Source organism: Nerophis lumbriciformis, linkage group LG22, assembly GCF_033978685.3.
Source record: "Nerophis lumbriciformis linkage group LG22, RoL_Nlum_v2.1, whole genome shotgun sequence".
In the NCBI taxonomy this organism is placed as follows: Eukaryota; Metazoa; Chordata; class Actinopteri; order Syngnathiformes; family Syngnathidae; genus Nerophis; species Nerophis lumbriciformis.
In genome coordinates, this window is record NC_084569.2 from 16,130,113 (window position 1) to 16,147,364 (window position 17,252).

The following is a 17,252-nucleotide window of genomic DNA, read 5'->3' on the forward strand; positions in this document are numbered from 1 at the left end:
AACAAAACAGGATCCGGGCAACGGATCATAACAGTTCCTATCACAATTCCAAAAAAATATGTGCATTAATTTCTCTACATCTGTTTTTATGCAGTTGTTTCCTTTTAATTTTAGGTATTACAAAAAAAAAAAAAAGTAGTATATTCTTCCAGGATACAGGAACTCCATTTAGCCCCACAAATTGGTGGATGTATTATGAATTTTAGGCCATTAATAATAAAAAAAAATATTGCAATATAAATGGATGTCAGAACTGATTCCCCTTGACTTTGTATCTAAGTATCCTTCTTTTAGTCATTTTAAAGTAAAGTTAAAGTACCACTGATTGCCACACACATACTAAGTGTGGTGAAATGTGTCCTCTGCATTTGACCCATCCCCTTGTTCACCCCCTGGGGTGAGGGGAGCAGTGGCCGCGCCCGCAAATCATTTTTGGTGATTTAACCCCCAATTCCAGTTCTTTTGTCCTGGAATAATAGAGAAATGATGTTGCAAACTACAAAATTAACCCCCGATCGCCTACCCGGGAGAATCATTTCCGAGCTGTGTCGTCACGAATTGCTTTAGAGTAAAGCATCGTATGACCCAGTGGTGGGTCGTCAGGGCCAGCAAGGCCTTCTCTGCTGGTCTAAAATAACCAGAAATCCTGATCATAATTAAAGATAAAAGTATTCTTATTCTTCTCATGTTATATGATACTCCTTCCAGCGCTGTTGTTTTTAGTTTATTGAGTCTTTATCCAATCAGAATTCAGCTAACTTATGTTGCCATGCTGTACGAAATCTGCCCGGGGCCTTCAGAATCAACAATGCTGGCGTCTATGCACTGTAAGTGAACGGGGACATACAGTTGATAGACAGTTGCGATAGCCAATCAGAGTTGTTGTCAGTAAGTCCTTCTAGATGGCCTAAGGCAGATATATATTGTGATGTTATGAACTAGGTAACAGAAGAACTCCATTACCCAGGATGCCACAGTAGTGAAGAGCATTCACAGTAGCCGCGTTTAGCCATGCCGGCAACGGGATGTTTTTGATGAGCACGCTGTGGAGTAAACTTTAAGAACTCAGCCAACACGCCTCGTCTGCACCTTTTATGATTAGACAAGATAACACATATATTTGCAAGGCCATTTTCAAGAAGGATATTAAAAGAGAAACTACATCTTGTGAGACGATGTCGGCCAACCCCGGAAGCTCGAATGGGTTCTACAGATTTAGTTCAGATATTTTATTTCTTAATTTTTTGACGTTCAATGTGTTTTTTGCAATTTCAATTTTGACAGTACCACATAAGATATGTTTTAATTGCTGATGCAGGTTTATTGATTTTTTAAATGTGCCAGAAAATAACCCGTTTTGTACACTGTTGATGTGGTTCAATACTCAGTAGTGCATAAATGTGTTCCTGTATAGTATTTCTCCAGCAATGGTCACGTAGTGACATCAATTATGGTATTTTGAGAGGTAATCATTGAAGTCGGACATGACTGAAGGCCTAGGTGGGAAACGCACGGCCCGCCACTGGTATGACCACAACAACACAAGCCCGCTGCTTGGTGAAGCGAGCAGCAGGTGTGCTAATGGGGTTTTCACTATTAGGAGGTTACAGACAGACTGGAGACTACTAGCAGGCTAATGTACGCATAAACATGGCTGATACATAAATGCCTCATAGTGGAAGCATTTTTTATTTATTTATTTTTTTTAAATTAATCAATCCAACAAAATAATACACAAGAATACCATCCATCCATCCATCCATCCATCCATCCATCCATCCATTCTCAACTGCTTATCCGGAATCGGGTCGCGGGGACAACAGCTCCAGCAGAGACCCCCAGACTTCCCTCTCCAGAGCAACATTAGCAACTTCCTCCTGGGGGATCCTGAAGCGTTCCCAGGCCAGAGAGGAGATGTAATCCCCCCATCTGGTCCTTGGCCTGCCCCGGGGTCTCCTCTTAGGGAGACACTCTTGAGGCATCCACACGAGATGCCCGAACCACCTAAGCTGGCTCCTTTCCAAGCGAAGAAGCAACGGCTCTACTCCGAGTCTCTCTCGGGTGACTGAACTTCTCACCCTATCTCTAAGGGAGATGCCAGCCACCCTTCTGAGGAAACTCATATTGGCCGCTTCTATCCGCAATCTTATTCTTTTGGTCATGACCCACACTTCATGACCATAGGTGAGTGTAGGAATGTAGATCGCTCGGTAGACCGAGAGCTTTGCCTTCTGGTTCAGCTCTCGTTTCGTCACAACAGTGCAAGGCAAGGCAACTTTATTTGTATAGCACTTTTCATACACAAGGCAGACTCAAAGTGCTTCACAGACAACGAAGTGAAATGAAAGAAAATAAAAGCAAAATTAAAATGCAGACAATAAAAATAAAAACAGTGTGGACGTTAAAAGTTAAAAGATTAAAAGATTTAGCTGAAAGCTAAGGTGAACATAAACGTTTTCAGTCTAGTTTTAAAAGTAGTCAGAGTTGGGGAAAGTCTGACATCTTCAGGAAGTTTATTCCAGCTATTTGTTGCATAGTGACTGAATGATGCTCTCCCTTGATTTGAGTTTACTCTGGGAACCGCTAACAGATTGGTCTCAGAAGATCTTAGTGATCTAGAGGGCTTATATAGTGGGAGCATATCAGTGACCATGTAGTGATTGATATGTGAGCAGGAGGATTTTGAAATCAATTCTCTGATGTACAGGGAGCCAATGTAAGGATTTAAGAATTGGTGTAATATGCTCACATTTTTTGGTCTTTGTTAGAACTCTAACAGCAGCGTTCTGAACAAGCTGTAGCTGCCGGACAGTTTTTTGGGGAAGACCTGCAAGGAGACCATTACAATAGTCTAGCCTACTGGTAATAAAGGCACGTTTTTCTAAGTCTTGAGCTGACATGAGCCCTCTAAGTCTTGTTACATTTTTGAGGTGATAGTAGGCCGATTTTGTTACTGATTTGATGTGACTGTCGAAATGTAAATCAGAATCTAAAATAACCCCAAGATTTCTGGCTGTATTTGAGGTTTTCAGGGACAGTGATTGAAGGTGTTGGATGCGGCAGAAAGACTGCACTACTGCCCCAGCGGCTCAGATTCTCCGGCTGATTTCCTTCTCCATCTTTCCCTCACTCGTGAACAAGACCCTGAGATACTTAAACTCCTCCACCTGGGACAGAGTCTCGTTCTCTACCTGGACTGTACGAACCATCGCCTCAGATTTGGAGATGCTGATCCTCATTCCAGCCGCTGAACACTCGACTGCGAACCGATCCAGTGAGAGTTGAAGGTCACGAACCGATGGTGCCATCAGGACCACATCATCTGCAAACAGCAGTGACGCAACCTTTAGCCCCCCGAGACGTATACTCTCTCCGCCATGGTCACGACTCTGCCTAGAAATCCTGTCCGTGAAAATCACAAACAGGATAATAACACCATAATGATACAATTCCAATTCCAAAACCAAACCCGGCACAGAAACATTCAGAATTGCAATCAACACAGCAACTGAGAGGACAAAAAGTAGTCAAACAAAAATGAATAATATCAACAACAGTATCAATATTAATAGGAATTCCAACATAGCAGTGATTAGAAATTCGCCATTGACATTATATCACAGCCATTTATATAAAAAAAATAAAAACATTTAAAAAATGGTGGAGTTTGACCCACTTGGACCTTAACCACCTAAATCGCAGGAATAAATCAATTCTACACAAACAATTTAGGTTCCAGAGTCTTCTATGACGGCATGTAATGATTAATATGCACGTGTAATGCGCAAATTAACTGTTTAGTGATTATTTTGTTATTTTATGGTTGCTCTTTTGTGGCTTCACTTCTTGTAACCGATCCTAAATGTCTGATTCACAAGCAAACTAAGGATGTGATTATATGAATATGGGAGGAAAAAGTTGGCCTAATGTTTGGTGGGTGGGTGGGAATGGGGGGGACCAAGCATACCGCAGGTTTTATTCTGAGCATATGCTGTGAAGATGAGAAGGCGGCGAGACGAGCGTGCAGGGGGGGGGGATGTGTTTGGTGGATTGGAGAGACTATAAAACACACACCCACGCTCCTTTGGGACGGCTCAGGGACTAGAGACACCATTGGAAGTGTCGTTCGTAGAGTTTGTGTTTGTTTCCGGACGGAAAAACAATACGCCGCAGAGATTTTTAATGACGATGAAACCTGGAGCATAAATGAGTACATGTATATGAGTTGATAGGGAAGTAAAATGTGTATTCTGGGTTGAGGGGGAAGGGGGTAACTAACATCTTGATTGAGAAAAAAAAAATATTTCAACACAGGAGATAATTTGTTTTTGTTAGTTTGTCGGTCCTTATAATATCTTCTAGTTGATGGAGGAAGATGCAAGTTTGTTCATTTGGGCAGAGAGGACATTCTGGGGCAGTGGCCCATTTCATGCGATATGGGGAGAATAATCTAAACTTTATTGGAATTTGCACAGAATTGTGTACTTTTTAATGAACATGAGCCACCTATCCAGAAGGTTTCATGGAAATTCCTTACAGTACCGTATTTTCCGGACTATAAGGCGCACATAAAATCTTTTTTGTTCCTCAAAACTCGACAGTGCGCCTTATAACCCGGTGCGCCTAATGTACGGAATCATTCCGGTTTTGCTTACCGACCTCGAAGCAATGTTATTTGGTACATGGTGTAATGACAAGTGTGACCAGTAGATGGCAGTCAAACATGAGAGATACGTGTAGGCTGCACTATGATGGCAATATGACTCAAGTAAACAACACCAACATTTTATATGTTCCATTGCAAATATAGAACATTACACACGGCTCTCAAAAATCTATCAACATGTTTTAATTTGACTTTGGTAAGCTATGAAGCCTCACCGCTTGATGGATTGTATTGTGCTTCAAGTTTTACTATGGTGTGTGTATAAGGTAAGACAAATGATCTGGTGTTTTGTTTCGCAATATTATGCAAAAGCAACTTTGCGTACCTTCTGGTACCTGCTGATCTGTATTTGGGATCTGCATAAATCCTGAAAATTTGCGTGCATCCGCCTTTGTAGTCCGTGCTGACACCGTAGTCGATAATCTTATTTTTCTCTATCTTATTGTTATGGGACATTCATCCTCCGCTGTTGCCATTTCTAATATAAAGTAGTGTAAAGTTCTTACTTATATCTGTCAGTAAACTCGCAATGAAAGTGCTAAAACATACCGGTGTAGTGAGTGTACATTATTCACCCAAGGAACTTTAGTTATTAGGGAGTTTCGGTCGGACGTTTTTTCACGGGACACATTTCCGGTGTTGTTATTTATGGATGAGGAGATGCTGCTCTGTTATTGATTGAAGTAAAGTCTGAATGTCATTAAAACAGTTAGCTCCATCTTTTGACACTTCTTCCACTCCCGTCCTTGCACGCTACACCGCTACAACAAAGATGACGAGGAGAAGACGCTACCGAAGGTGAGCCACGGAAATAAGACCGCCCACAAAACGGCGCATCCGGAAGCGACTGTCAGAAAGCGGCTTGAAGATGATCTGTAAAACATCATCTATGCATCATTTTGACCAAAGAACCACCATTACATGTTATGTAGACCACAAGGAAGTGTTTTACATTTAGAAAAAAGAAAAATGATAACATGACTCCTTTAATGTGCCCTATAATCTGGTGCGCTTTATATATGAAAAAAGATCGAACATAGACCATTCATCGGCGGTGCGCCTTATAATCCGGTGCGCCCTATGGTCTGGAAAATACATTTTGTTATGCTACAGCTGTATTCCAAAATGGAATACATTCATGTTTTCCCTAAAAAATCAACAGACAATAAAGTAACATTTATTGACCATGTGATATAATTTTTTTAATTTTGCAAAATGTTTAAAAAGTAAAAAAAAGTTAAAAAAATAAAAATCCAAATTAGTTACAGCCCCAAGTCTTTTTGAATGCAATGCAACAAGCTTGGCACACCTATTTTTGGGCAGTTTCGCCCATTCCTCTTTGCAGCACCTCTCAAGCTCCATCAGGTTGGATGATAAGCGTTGGTTTTCATCCAGTATGTCTCTGTACATTGCTGCATTCATCTTTCCCTCTACCCTAAAAAAACAGTCCTTTTGGGTTATTGTCTGAAGAATTTGGAGGACAACATGTTTATATTTGTTTATGGAACAATCTTTTTTTTTTTTAATACAACATTTGTAATCAGTCCAACAAAGTAACACACAATAATACCATAATAATACAATTCCAATTCCAATTCCAAACCAAACCAAACATTCAGAATAGCAATCAACGGAGTAATTTAGAGGACACACAAACATGACACAAAACAATCCAAAGTAGTCAAACGAAAATGAATAATATCAACAACAGTATTAATATTAATAAGAATTCCAACATAGCAGTGATTAAAACTCCCTCATTTACATTGTCATCACAGCCATTTATTAAAAAAAATACAAAATAAAATAAAATTAACAATAGTGTCACAGTGGCTTACACTTGCATCGTATCTCATAAGCTTGACATTGTGTCCAATATTTACCACAAGAATAAAAAGAAGTCATATTTTAGGTTCATATGATAGTTAAAACAAATGTAAATAATGGATCACATATTCCAATATATGACTCAGTATTATCTAAATGCAGTTTTTTCTACTGATATCATCTCCACAACCAGTCAGTATGAAGTTATGGAACAATCTTGACAGTGAAATAAAACAATCTAAGTCTCATACTGTATTAAAAAAAAAAAAAAAAAAAAAAATCATGACAATGACAAGATATGACTTTTTTTTAGATTGTTTTTAGATAGTAAATGATTGTTTCCATGTTTAGTTATTATGTTGTATGTTATGAAATATGTGCAGCTGGGTTAGGCTCCAGCACCCCCCGCACGACCCTGAGAGGGACAATGGATGGATATGAAATATGTACGTTATGAATATACTTTTGCATCTCATTGCCCATAATTGTGGTGCATTCAAGGACCCTAGATTAAAGTTATAAACGGAGGCGTCCCTAGTTTTTAAAGACATGGGGAGACTTAACTCCCAGGAGATGCACTCATATTCATCATAATAATGTAATCTTATGATTTATATTATTCACTGATGATAATCCTACTTAAATCAACTAATCTCTACTTTACACTCTGAAGTATAGGGAAAACTTGACAGATTTATAATCATATTTAAGTGAATCATATTTAAGTAATCAAGTGCCCAAAAGGATCCCACATTGGTTACTCAGTCTCTGAGCTTTTGATTTTAATCAAGTATGTCTGCAAGGGGCAAAGAAAGTCAGCACTTCGATAAAAAAAAAAAAAGTGAAATACACAATTAAATTAAAAACAGACTTCCTAACAAAGTAGGAAGTTGGTATCTGTGAGCTTCTTCCCTCCCCTCCCTCTCTGCTCATTGCCGTCATTGTCAAGAAGAATCATCAATAAAAGTAAATCTGATTTAACATTTATCCTCACTTATATTCAAGTATTTTTTTATTGTTTTTTGCATGTAAAACTAAACATATTCTGGTAACACTTTAGTATTGGGAACATATTCACCATTAATTAGTTGCTTATTAAAGTAACAAAGACTTAATTTAGAGTTATTTGGACACTAGGGGAACATATAAGGGTTAAGGTTAAGGTTACTAATAAGCAGTAATGCGGAGGTTATTGAGGGAAGACTCTTAGTTAATGGCTTACTGGTTGTATAATAAGGCCATGCAGGATAAGGCATTAATAAATAGTTAATAATGACTAATTAAGAGCCAATAAGTTACTAATTTGCATGTTAATAAGCAACTAATTAATGTTGAATATGTGTTCCCCATACTAAAGTGTTACCCATATTCTCTATAAAAATGTGTTGAGTGTTCATATCTGTGGCTTTGACCTTTTACAAACTTATTATGTACCTGTGGAGGTTGCCCTCCAGGGGGTTCTTCGGACCACCAAGCACCGACATGAGAGCCCGGTTCAGGGTTACAATACAGTTTTATTTTGTCACTCTTGCAGCAGGTTGCTTTCCAGCAACTGTCTTATTGTCTGTGTCAGTCTTGTTCTCGCTCTCACGCCAGCTCCCCTCCAGCTCCAAGAACCTGTCTCATCCCGGCTGCTAATATAAATGTGCCTTGCCTTTTTTGAGGCAAGGCACATTTTTCTCATTTAAAAAATCCGGAGGCACACCACCAGCAGAAAACGTTAAAAAAATTAAACTCCACCAGGTCGTCGTGCCTTATTTTGAGTTTGTTAGTGTTTTCCTGTGTGTAGTGCTTTAGTTCTTGTCTTGCGCTGTTATTTTGGTGGCCCTTCCTGTTTTGTTGGTGCTTTCCTGTAGCAGTTTCATGTCTTCCTTTGAGCGCTATTCCGCGCACCTGATTTGTGTTAGCAAGCAAGGCTATTTACATTGTTGCTATCCTTATTTGTCTGGACATTGTTGATTGTCATGTCAAGAACGGACGTACTTTGTGGACGCCGTAAGTTTTTGCTGTCGTCCAGCGTTCTGTTTCTGTTTACTTTGTAGCCAGTTCAATTTTACTTTAGTTTTGCATAGCCATTGCCTTTCCCTTTCGTTAATTTTTGGATCCCGATGTGGTCTGCATATTGGGATTACAACAAACCATCCTCGTCTCACCCGACACTTTACGACTTTTACAAAGCAATTAACTACCCGCTGCCACCTACTGAGTATTACGTGGTTACCCTGCCGAGTTTTACACAGCACAGACACTAAGCAACGGCACATTATTTGCAGATTATAATTATTGATTTGCAAAAAATATTTTTTGGCCCAATTAGGTGAAGTTGCATACTTTCCCACGGCACACCAGACAATATCTCACGGCACACTAGTGTGCCGCGGCACAGTGGTTGAAAAACACTGGATTAGATAACAAGGCCCACCTGGGCCATCTATGCACGTGTCGCTGACTTTGAGGCCGGTCCTGGCACACCCCGCTGCAGGCTCGCAGGCCACGCCCCCCTCCACAGTACCCATATCTAAATATGGCACCGTTTCATTTTACTTGATACCTCGTGGTAGTTAGGAATGTTCCAAACACGGTTTTATGTTACAGATTCTGATACTGATACCAATCACGTGTATTAACTGTAAATGCTATTGACAGTTCGACATTACCAATGTTAGGTTCTGGTCGCATGTCAGCGATGGTCGTGTTTCCCAGGATGCAAAAGGACTGCTATAAGCAGTGTGCAGGTAAGCAATTCTTTAATTCCATAGAACAAGGCAAAAACAAAGATGCCCCGCTAGGAAGCACAGGAAAAACTGTGAGTTCGCGACTTAACAAACTTGAATGGTTTTTGATTAAGCGGCACGTAGCAAGCAGCAAGCAAAACATGACAGTACGTGTCGCGTAGAGCAAGCAATGGACCCTCGAGTAAGGCAGGGTGACACCCGCATTTAAAGCTGATAAGTGAACCTCCTGTTTACTAATCAGATTAATTAGCGCCATAGTAACCTGAATGTAAACAAAATAAGGAGCGCTGAAAAAGAAATAGACTTTAAACTTGGTAAAAAAACAGGACGGTAATCATCACACTATTTAAACTACCGTATTTTCTGGACTACAAGGCGCACTTAAAATCCTTTTTTGTTTTTTACTCAAAACTCGACAGTGCGCCTTATAAACCGGTGCGGAATAATTCTGGTTTTGCTTACCGACCTCGAAGCTATTTTATTTGGAACGTGGTGTAATGATAAGTGTGATGAGTAGATGGCAGTCAAACATAAGAGATACGTGTAGACTGCAATATGACTCAAGTAAACAACACCAACATGTTATATGTTCCATTGAAAATATAGAACATTACACACGGCGCTCAAAAATCTATCAAAATGTTTTAGTACGACTTTGGTAAGCTATGCAGCCACACCGCTTGATGGATTGTACTGTGCTTCAACATACACGTTTTATTATGGTGTGTGTATAAGGTAAAACAAATTATCTGGCGTTTTGTTTCGCAATATTATGCAAAAACAACTTTTCTTACCTTCTGGTACCTGCTGATCTGTATTTTGGATCTGCATAAGTCCTGAAAATTTGCGAGTGTCCGCCTTTGTAGTCCGTGGTGACTCCTTAGTCGATAAGCTTCTTCTTTTCCTCTATCTTCTTGTTATGGGACATTCATCCTCCTCTGTTGCCATTTCTAATATAAAGTAGTGTAAAGTTCTTACTTATATCTGTCAGTAAACTCGCCATGAAAGCACTAAAATATACCGGTATAGTGAGTCTACATTATTCACTCAAGGAACTTTAGTTATTAGGGAGATTCTGTCGGCTGTTGTTTCCGAATGAGGAGATGTTATTGACGTTATTGATTTAAGTAAAGTCTGAATGTCATTAAAATAGTTAGCTACATCTTTTGACACTTCTTCCACTCCCGTCCTTGCACGCTACACCACTACAACAAAGATGACGGTGAGAAGACGCTGTCGAAGGTGAGCCACGTAAATAAGACCGCCCACAAAACGGCGCATCCGAAAAGCGACTGTCAGAAAGCGACTTGAAGATGATCTGTAAAACATAATCTATGCAACATTTTGACCAAAGAACCACCATTACATGTTATGTAGACCAAAAGGAAGTATTTTACATTTAGAAAAAAACAATAATAATATGACTCCTTTAATGCGCCTTATAATCTGGTGCGCCCTATGGTCCGGAAAATAACAGTAGTTCCTTATTCTCTTCCTCTGTGTGTAACATGTCCAGCCTTGTCCACCAGTGGTATTGATACCTGATAATGATACTTAAGAATTACAAATAATTGCAGTGATAATTATTAGCTTAGGAGAGCGGCTCCACACAGTGTATGGAGAAACTTAATTAGCTGCTTGCCAATGAAACTGAATACATTGTCAGCCAGCTGGGATCGACGTTTGTGTTCAGCAAGACAATGCATTTATCGGCAATGGCGGTCATATACTTTTTCACGGAAAGGGGCCGATACTGACCGATGGCCGATCGATCGGCACATCCTTACTAGTAGTACCAGCGTAATTTGGTAGGTGCTTATAAAAGTACCAAATTCAGTATCCATTTTTAATGAGGAGACTCAGGAAGTAAGGTTGTCCCGATACCATTATTTTGGTACTGGTACCGCTACCAAAATGTATTTCAATACTTTTCGATAGTTTTTCTAAATAAAAGGGGACCACAAAATATTGCATTATTGGCTTTATTTTAACAAAAAATCTTAGGTTACATTAAACATATGTTTCTTATTGCAATTTTGTCCTTAAATAAAATAGTGAACATACAAGACAACTTGTCCTTTAGTAGTAAGTAAGCAAACAAAGGCTCCTAATTTAGTCTGCTGACATATGCAGTAACATATTGTGTCATTTATCATTCTATTATTTTCTCAACATTATGAGGGACAAGCTGTAAAAAAATATTATTAATCCACTTGTTTATTTACTGTTAATATCTGCTTACTTTCTCTTTCAACATGTTCTATTTACACTTCTGTTAAAATGTAATAATCACTTATTCTTCTGTTGTTTGATACTTTACATTCGTTTTGGATGATACCACACATTTGGGTATCAATCCGATACCAAGTAGTTACAGGATCATACATTGGTCATATTCAAAGTCCTCATGAGTCCAGGGACTTATTTCCTGAGTTTATAAACATAATATACATTTTTTAAAAACGAAAGAAGATTTTGTGATGCTAAAAAATATCAATGTTATCATAGCAGTATCGACTGGATACGCTCCTGTACTTGGTATCATTACAGCGGATGTCAGGTGTAGATCCGCCCATGGCATTTGTTTACATTCAGGAACGGCGTCATTAGCGGTGACGCCTGTGAGCTACGGTGTTTAGTGACACATATTTAGCTATTCCTCGTCCTGGTCCTGCAGTGATAATGATACTTGTAAGAAACTTACTTTAGGTAAGAAACTTACTTTATTTGTCGCCATGGAGGCAAGGACTAGTGATTTAGCAAGCCATGTCTTAAAGTACCTCTTCCTGAGGCCGTTTCAGTGTTATAACTTCAGCTTTATTTTTAGTTTTTAAGCCAAAATGCGTCCGTTCTCCCTTTTCTGTCTACACACTGTGTCTGCTTGTAAGTACTCCGTGATTGTGCGCTGCCGAACATGCTCCTCTGCTCGTAAACCAGCAATGACACGACGTAACGACGGGGGGGGGCGGTACTTTTTAATAGGCGGTATAGTACTGAATATGATTCATTAGTACCACGGTACTATACTAATACCGGTATACCATACAACCCTATCAAGAAGTAAACATTCTGACTCAGTCGTAGGTCATGACTTTCCAACTTCCCACTTTCCTGGAAGGCAGCACAAGCATCAAACCAGACAAACGGCGACGACGGCAGCTTTCACCTTGGCAGAACTAAGGACATGACTAAGTGTTCTTCCTGCACGTGGACCACTGAGACACCTGACATTTAGCAGATCAAATACCTCCAGTCCAGCCTGGATGGAAACAGAGCGACCTGCTACTAAAACCGCTTCCAAACCCTTGTTGCTCATCCTCGAACGCAGTAACAACAACAAAAAACCCTGTTGCACTGCAAAACGGTTGAGAAATGGCAGAGAATAATCTGGAAACACTTGAGCTCTTTTATGCTTTTGACATTAAAAAACGAGCGTGGCCGAGGGCCAAACACACCCTCAAACATTTCGGGCTAATTGTTTCCTTCAGTCCGTTCAATACTCCCTTCCACCTCCGTGTGCCAACTAATAGGTTGACACAAAACCCACAATTGGTCGAGCAAACCGCTCATTATGCCGTTTTAATGGAATACATTTTAAGGCGAGCACCGGGGTGAAAGGTCAACAGGAGGTCCTCGCAAACGGCAGCTGTCACAGATGATTAAAAGCAGTCAAAAACGTAATTTGGCTCGTGGACCTCGCCGAGTGGACGACCTGGAATATGCATTTGGCTGCATTCCAAAGTGGGACACATCCACGAGTGAGATTCCGCCAGTGATGTTAAGAGAGACAGGAAATATGCACCTAAGGATGCAAGACCACTGCAAGGCACCGATGTGTACAAATAGGAGGCTCCACCCCGACCAATGTTGAATTGGAATAGAAAATTGCAATTAAAGCTGCAAGCAGCGATGGACGGGGCCGACTTTGACGTCACATAAAATCCAAACCGGAGCAGTAATCAAAACTCTTTTGTCAACTTTTAATCAGAAGGGTTCAATCTCTCTCCTGTGCTAGTTTGAAGCCAACACAACAAACGCGCTCAGAGGAGATAATGTTTGAAAAAAAGGTGACCGGTTTTTACAAAACTTTTGTTTTGAAGGGGGAATTGCAAACTTCCTGTTGATTTTTGCTAGACGTTGTCAAAATATGGAATGTAGGTATAGGTAAGACCTACAAAGAGGTTTTTGTTTCATGTCTCTAAGACATTCCTACTGGAAGTTACAGGCAGTTGTGTCTGTGTTTTCTTCCTAGGGGGTGTTAGAGCGCAATTTTGAGTTTTGAGGTTGGGTTTTTTATGAAAGTTGCCAGTCCTGATGTGTGTGTCCAGTTTGGTGAGTTTTGAAGCATGTTAAGGGGGGCAAATTACAGCTCAAAGAGGCAAAAGTGACTGTTTTTACTAAACTTTTGTTCTGAAGGGGGAATTGCAAACTTCCTGTTGATTTTTGCTGAAAAATGTCAGTTTATGAAATGTAGGTCTAAGTGAGACCTACATAAAGGTTTTTGTTTCATGTCTCTACGACATTCCTACTGGGAGTTAGAGGCAGTTTTGTCTGTGTTTTCTTCCTAGGGGGCGCGAGAGCGCAATTTTGAGTTTTGAGGCTAGGTTTTTTGATTAGATCGCAATTTTTGCCAGTCCTGATGTGCGTGTCAAATTTGGTGAGTTTTGAAGCATGTTAAGGGGGTCAAATTACAGCTCAAAGAGGCGGCGGAATAATAATAATAAAACCTTACAATTACAATGGGGTCCTCTGTCCCAAAGGGACATTGCGGTCCCTAATTATCAATCAGTCAATCAATCAAAGTTTATTTACAGTCGTGGCCAAAAGTTTACATACACTTGTAAAGAACATAATGTCATGGCTGTCTTGAGTTTCCAATCATTTCTACAACTCTTATTTTTTTGTGATAGAGTGGTTGGAGCACATACTTGTTGGTCACAAAAAACATTCATGAAGTTTGGTTCTTTTATGAATTTATTATGGGTCTACTGAAAATGTGACCAAATCTGCTGGGTCAAAAGTATACATACAGCAATGTTAATATTTGGTTACATGTCCCTTGGCAAGTTTCACTGCAATAAGGCACTTTTGGTAGCCATCCACAAGATTCTGGCAAGCTTCTGGTTGAATTTTTGACCACTCCTCTTGACAAAAATTGATGCAGTTCAGTTAAATTTGTTGGTTTTCTGACATGGACTTGTTTCTTCAGCATTGTCCACACGTTTAAGTCAGGACTTCCAGTTCCATTGGCAGCAAAACAGACCCAGAGCATAACACTACCACCACCATGCATGACTGTAGGTGTGGTGTTCCTGAGATTGTGTGTGTGTGTGTGTGTGTGTGTGTGTGTGTGTGTGTGTGTGTGTGTGTGTGTGTGTGTGTGTGTGTGTGTGTGTGTGTGTGTGTGAGAGATATAGTCTCTCCTTATCTTTGCTCCATTCATCACTAATTTATTAATGTCATAAATGTATTTAATTTATTATTGCACACATTAGTTACTTAGGCACTTGTTTATGTTTTTACCTAATCATTAATATGTATTGTTTACATTGAACAAAGAGAGCACAGTTTACCAAGTCAAGTTATTTGTGTTAAACATAATTGGCCAATAAAACTGATTCTGATATGTGCTTCTGTGATTGATTTATCAAACGTTTTAAACTGAGGGCTGCACACTTAAAAATCTAAACATGGGGGCGGGGCCAGTTTGGTAATATTTCCGTTTTAGAAACTTAAACAATATGTAATGTAGATTTTTTTTTTTTTTTTCATTTATTTATTTATTTATTTTTACTCTCCTCAAGTTTGGTCCCGGAGTCCCCAAAATGTCTTATTTTAAAAATAAGTCAAACACCATTATTTTTGTTAACTTTCAACTTATAAATCCCTCAACCAACTTCAGTTCTGTCGATATTAAGGTTTTTTTTTTTTTTTAATTGCCATTTTTGTGAAAGAAAATCCTATTTTTAATGGCAAAAAAAACAAAATATGCAATATTTTTCCCAACAAACGTTTCAAAATGGAATATTTGATGTGAAGAAATTGGAGCCTTAAATTGATCAATAGTGTATAACATTGATTATGATTCATGATTATTTTATGAGCAATTGTCATGATCCGTCGCCCGGATCATGTTTGTTTAGTTTTTTAATTCCCTCAGTTCCTGTTTTGTGCACCCCTGGGTTTGTTTTAATTGCCATGGGTGCAAATTAGTTTCACCTGCCTCTGATTAGTGTTTTCGGATCGCTCACCTGCTCCCGGGCACTAATCAGAGAGCTACATATTCCTGTTTTTCGCCACACACTGTCTGGTTGTCTTATTTGCTTCTACGCAACAAGTTACGTCGTCTACTTATTTGATTCCTTATGCTAAGCTTTCGTGCTAGCTTCCTTAGCTTTGCTTCCCGTGCGATCGGCACGCTAGTTTTATTTATTTTGTATCCTGCATGATTTATGCGAATAAATCATTGCCTCCGAAGTTTCCGTCTGCATCCTGGGAGAACAAACGTCGTAACAGCAATGACAGTTTAAAAAAAAAAAATCCACTAAAATTATTTGGGATCCTTTACTTTCAAAGTTTTATCTTTCTCCATAAACTTCAGATATATCCGTCGATTATAAGTTATTAACATTTTTGTTTCATGCCCTTTTTGTCAAAGAAAACTTTGCTTTTATACACAAACTTAAAAAATATGCAATATTTTCCCCTATAAATGTTTTTAAAGTGGAATATTTGAGCCTTAAATAGGTCAATAATTCTTACAAATCCCTAAACTAACTTCAGATCTGACGTTATTAAAAAAAAATTAAAATTGTTTTTGCCATTTTTGTGAAAGAAAATCCAATTTTTCATGGCAAAAAAACTAAATATGCAATATAAAAAAAAAGAGCCCCACTCATAAAAATATTAAAAATATGTCCTAGAATTGTATAATTATCGCGATCAACCTCAGATCCATCCATCGATATAAATCCAGATTTTTTTTTTAATGTATTTTTTTCAAAAACCAACACAGCCTGTTTTTTTTTTTGTTTTTTTTTGTGGTATTAGCACCAAATAAAGTATGCATCATTTTCCACAAAAACATTTTCAAAGAGGATTATTTGATGTGAAATAATTACAGCCTTAAATAGGTCAATAATTCATTACAACATTAATGTTAATTTATTATTATTTTTGAGCCATGGCAAGTTTAAAAATAAAACACACACTAAAGGTACCGGGGATCCAAAAGGACCCACTCATTAAATGTATGTTTTATTATGAAAATTAAACATACATTTTTGAAATATGTAATTCTTTGTGTAGTGGATTTATATAGAATAAAAGTGTTAAACAAGTTTATAAACTAATAAAGTAAATTAGTATATATATATATATATATATATTCTAATTTATGGAGATAGGCCTGTTTACTAATTAAGAGATTGTTTGCAATTTGCTTAAAGTAACATTTTTGACTACACTGTATTTGAAATTGAATGTTTGTCTGAATTCTGTTTTTATTAGCTGCAAGCTATATATAAATCAAAATATTATGAAAATTAAACATACATGTTTTGAATATGTAATTCTTTGTGTAGTGAATTTATATAGAATAAAAGTGTTACATTTTTTTCATAAACTAATAAAGTAAATTAGTTTGTTTTTTTTATATTCTAATTTATAGAGATACGCCTGTTTACTAATTATTAAAAGGGATTGTTTGCAATTTGCTGATAGTAAACATTTTGACTACACTGTAGTTAAAATTGAATGTTATTCTAAAATGTTGTTTTAATTAGCTGTAGGCTTTATAATAATCAAAATATTGTGAAAATTAAAAATACATTTGTGAAATATTTAATTCTTTGTGTAGTGAATTTATATATAATAAAAGTGTTCAAAAATGTTAATAAACTAATAAAGTAAATTAGTTTGTTTTTTGTATATATTATATTTATAAAATATATACACCTGTTTACTAATTATTAAAAGGGATTGTTTGCAATTTGCTTAAAGTACACAATTTGACTACACTGTAG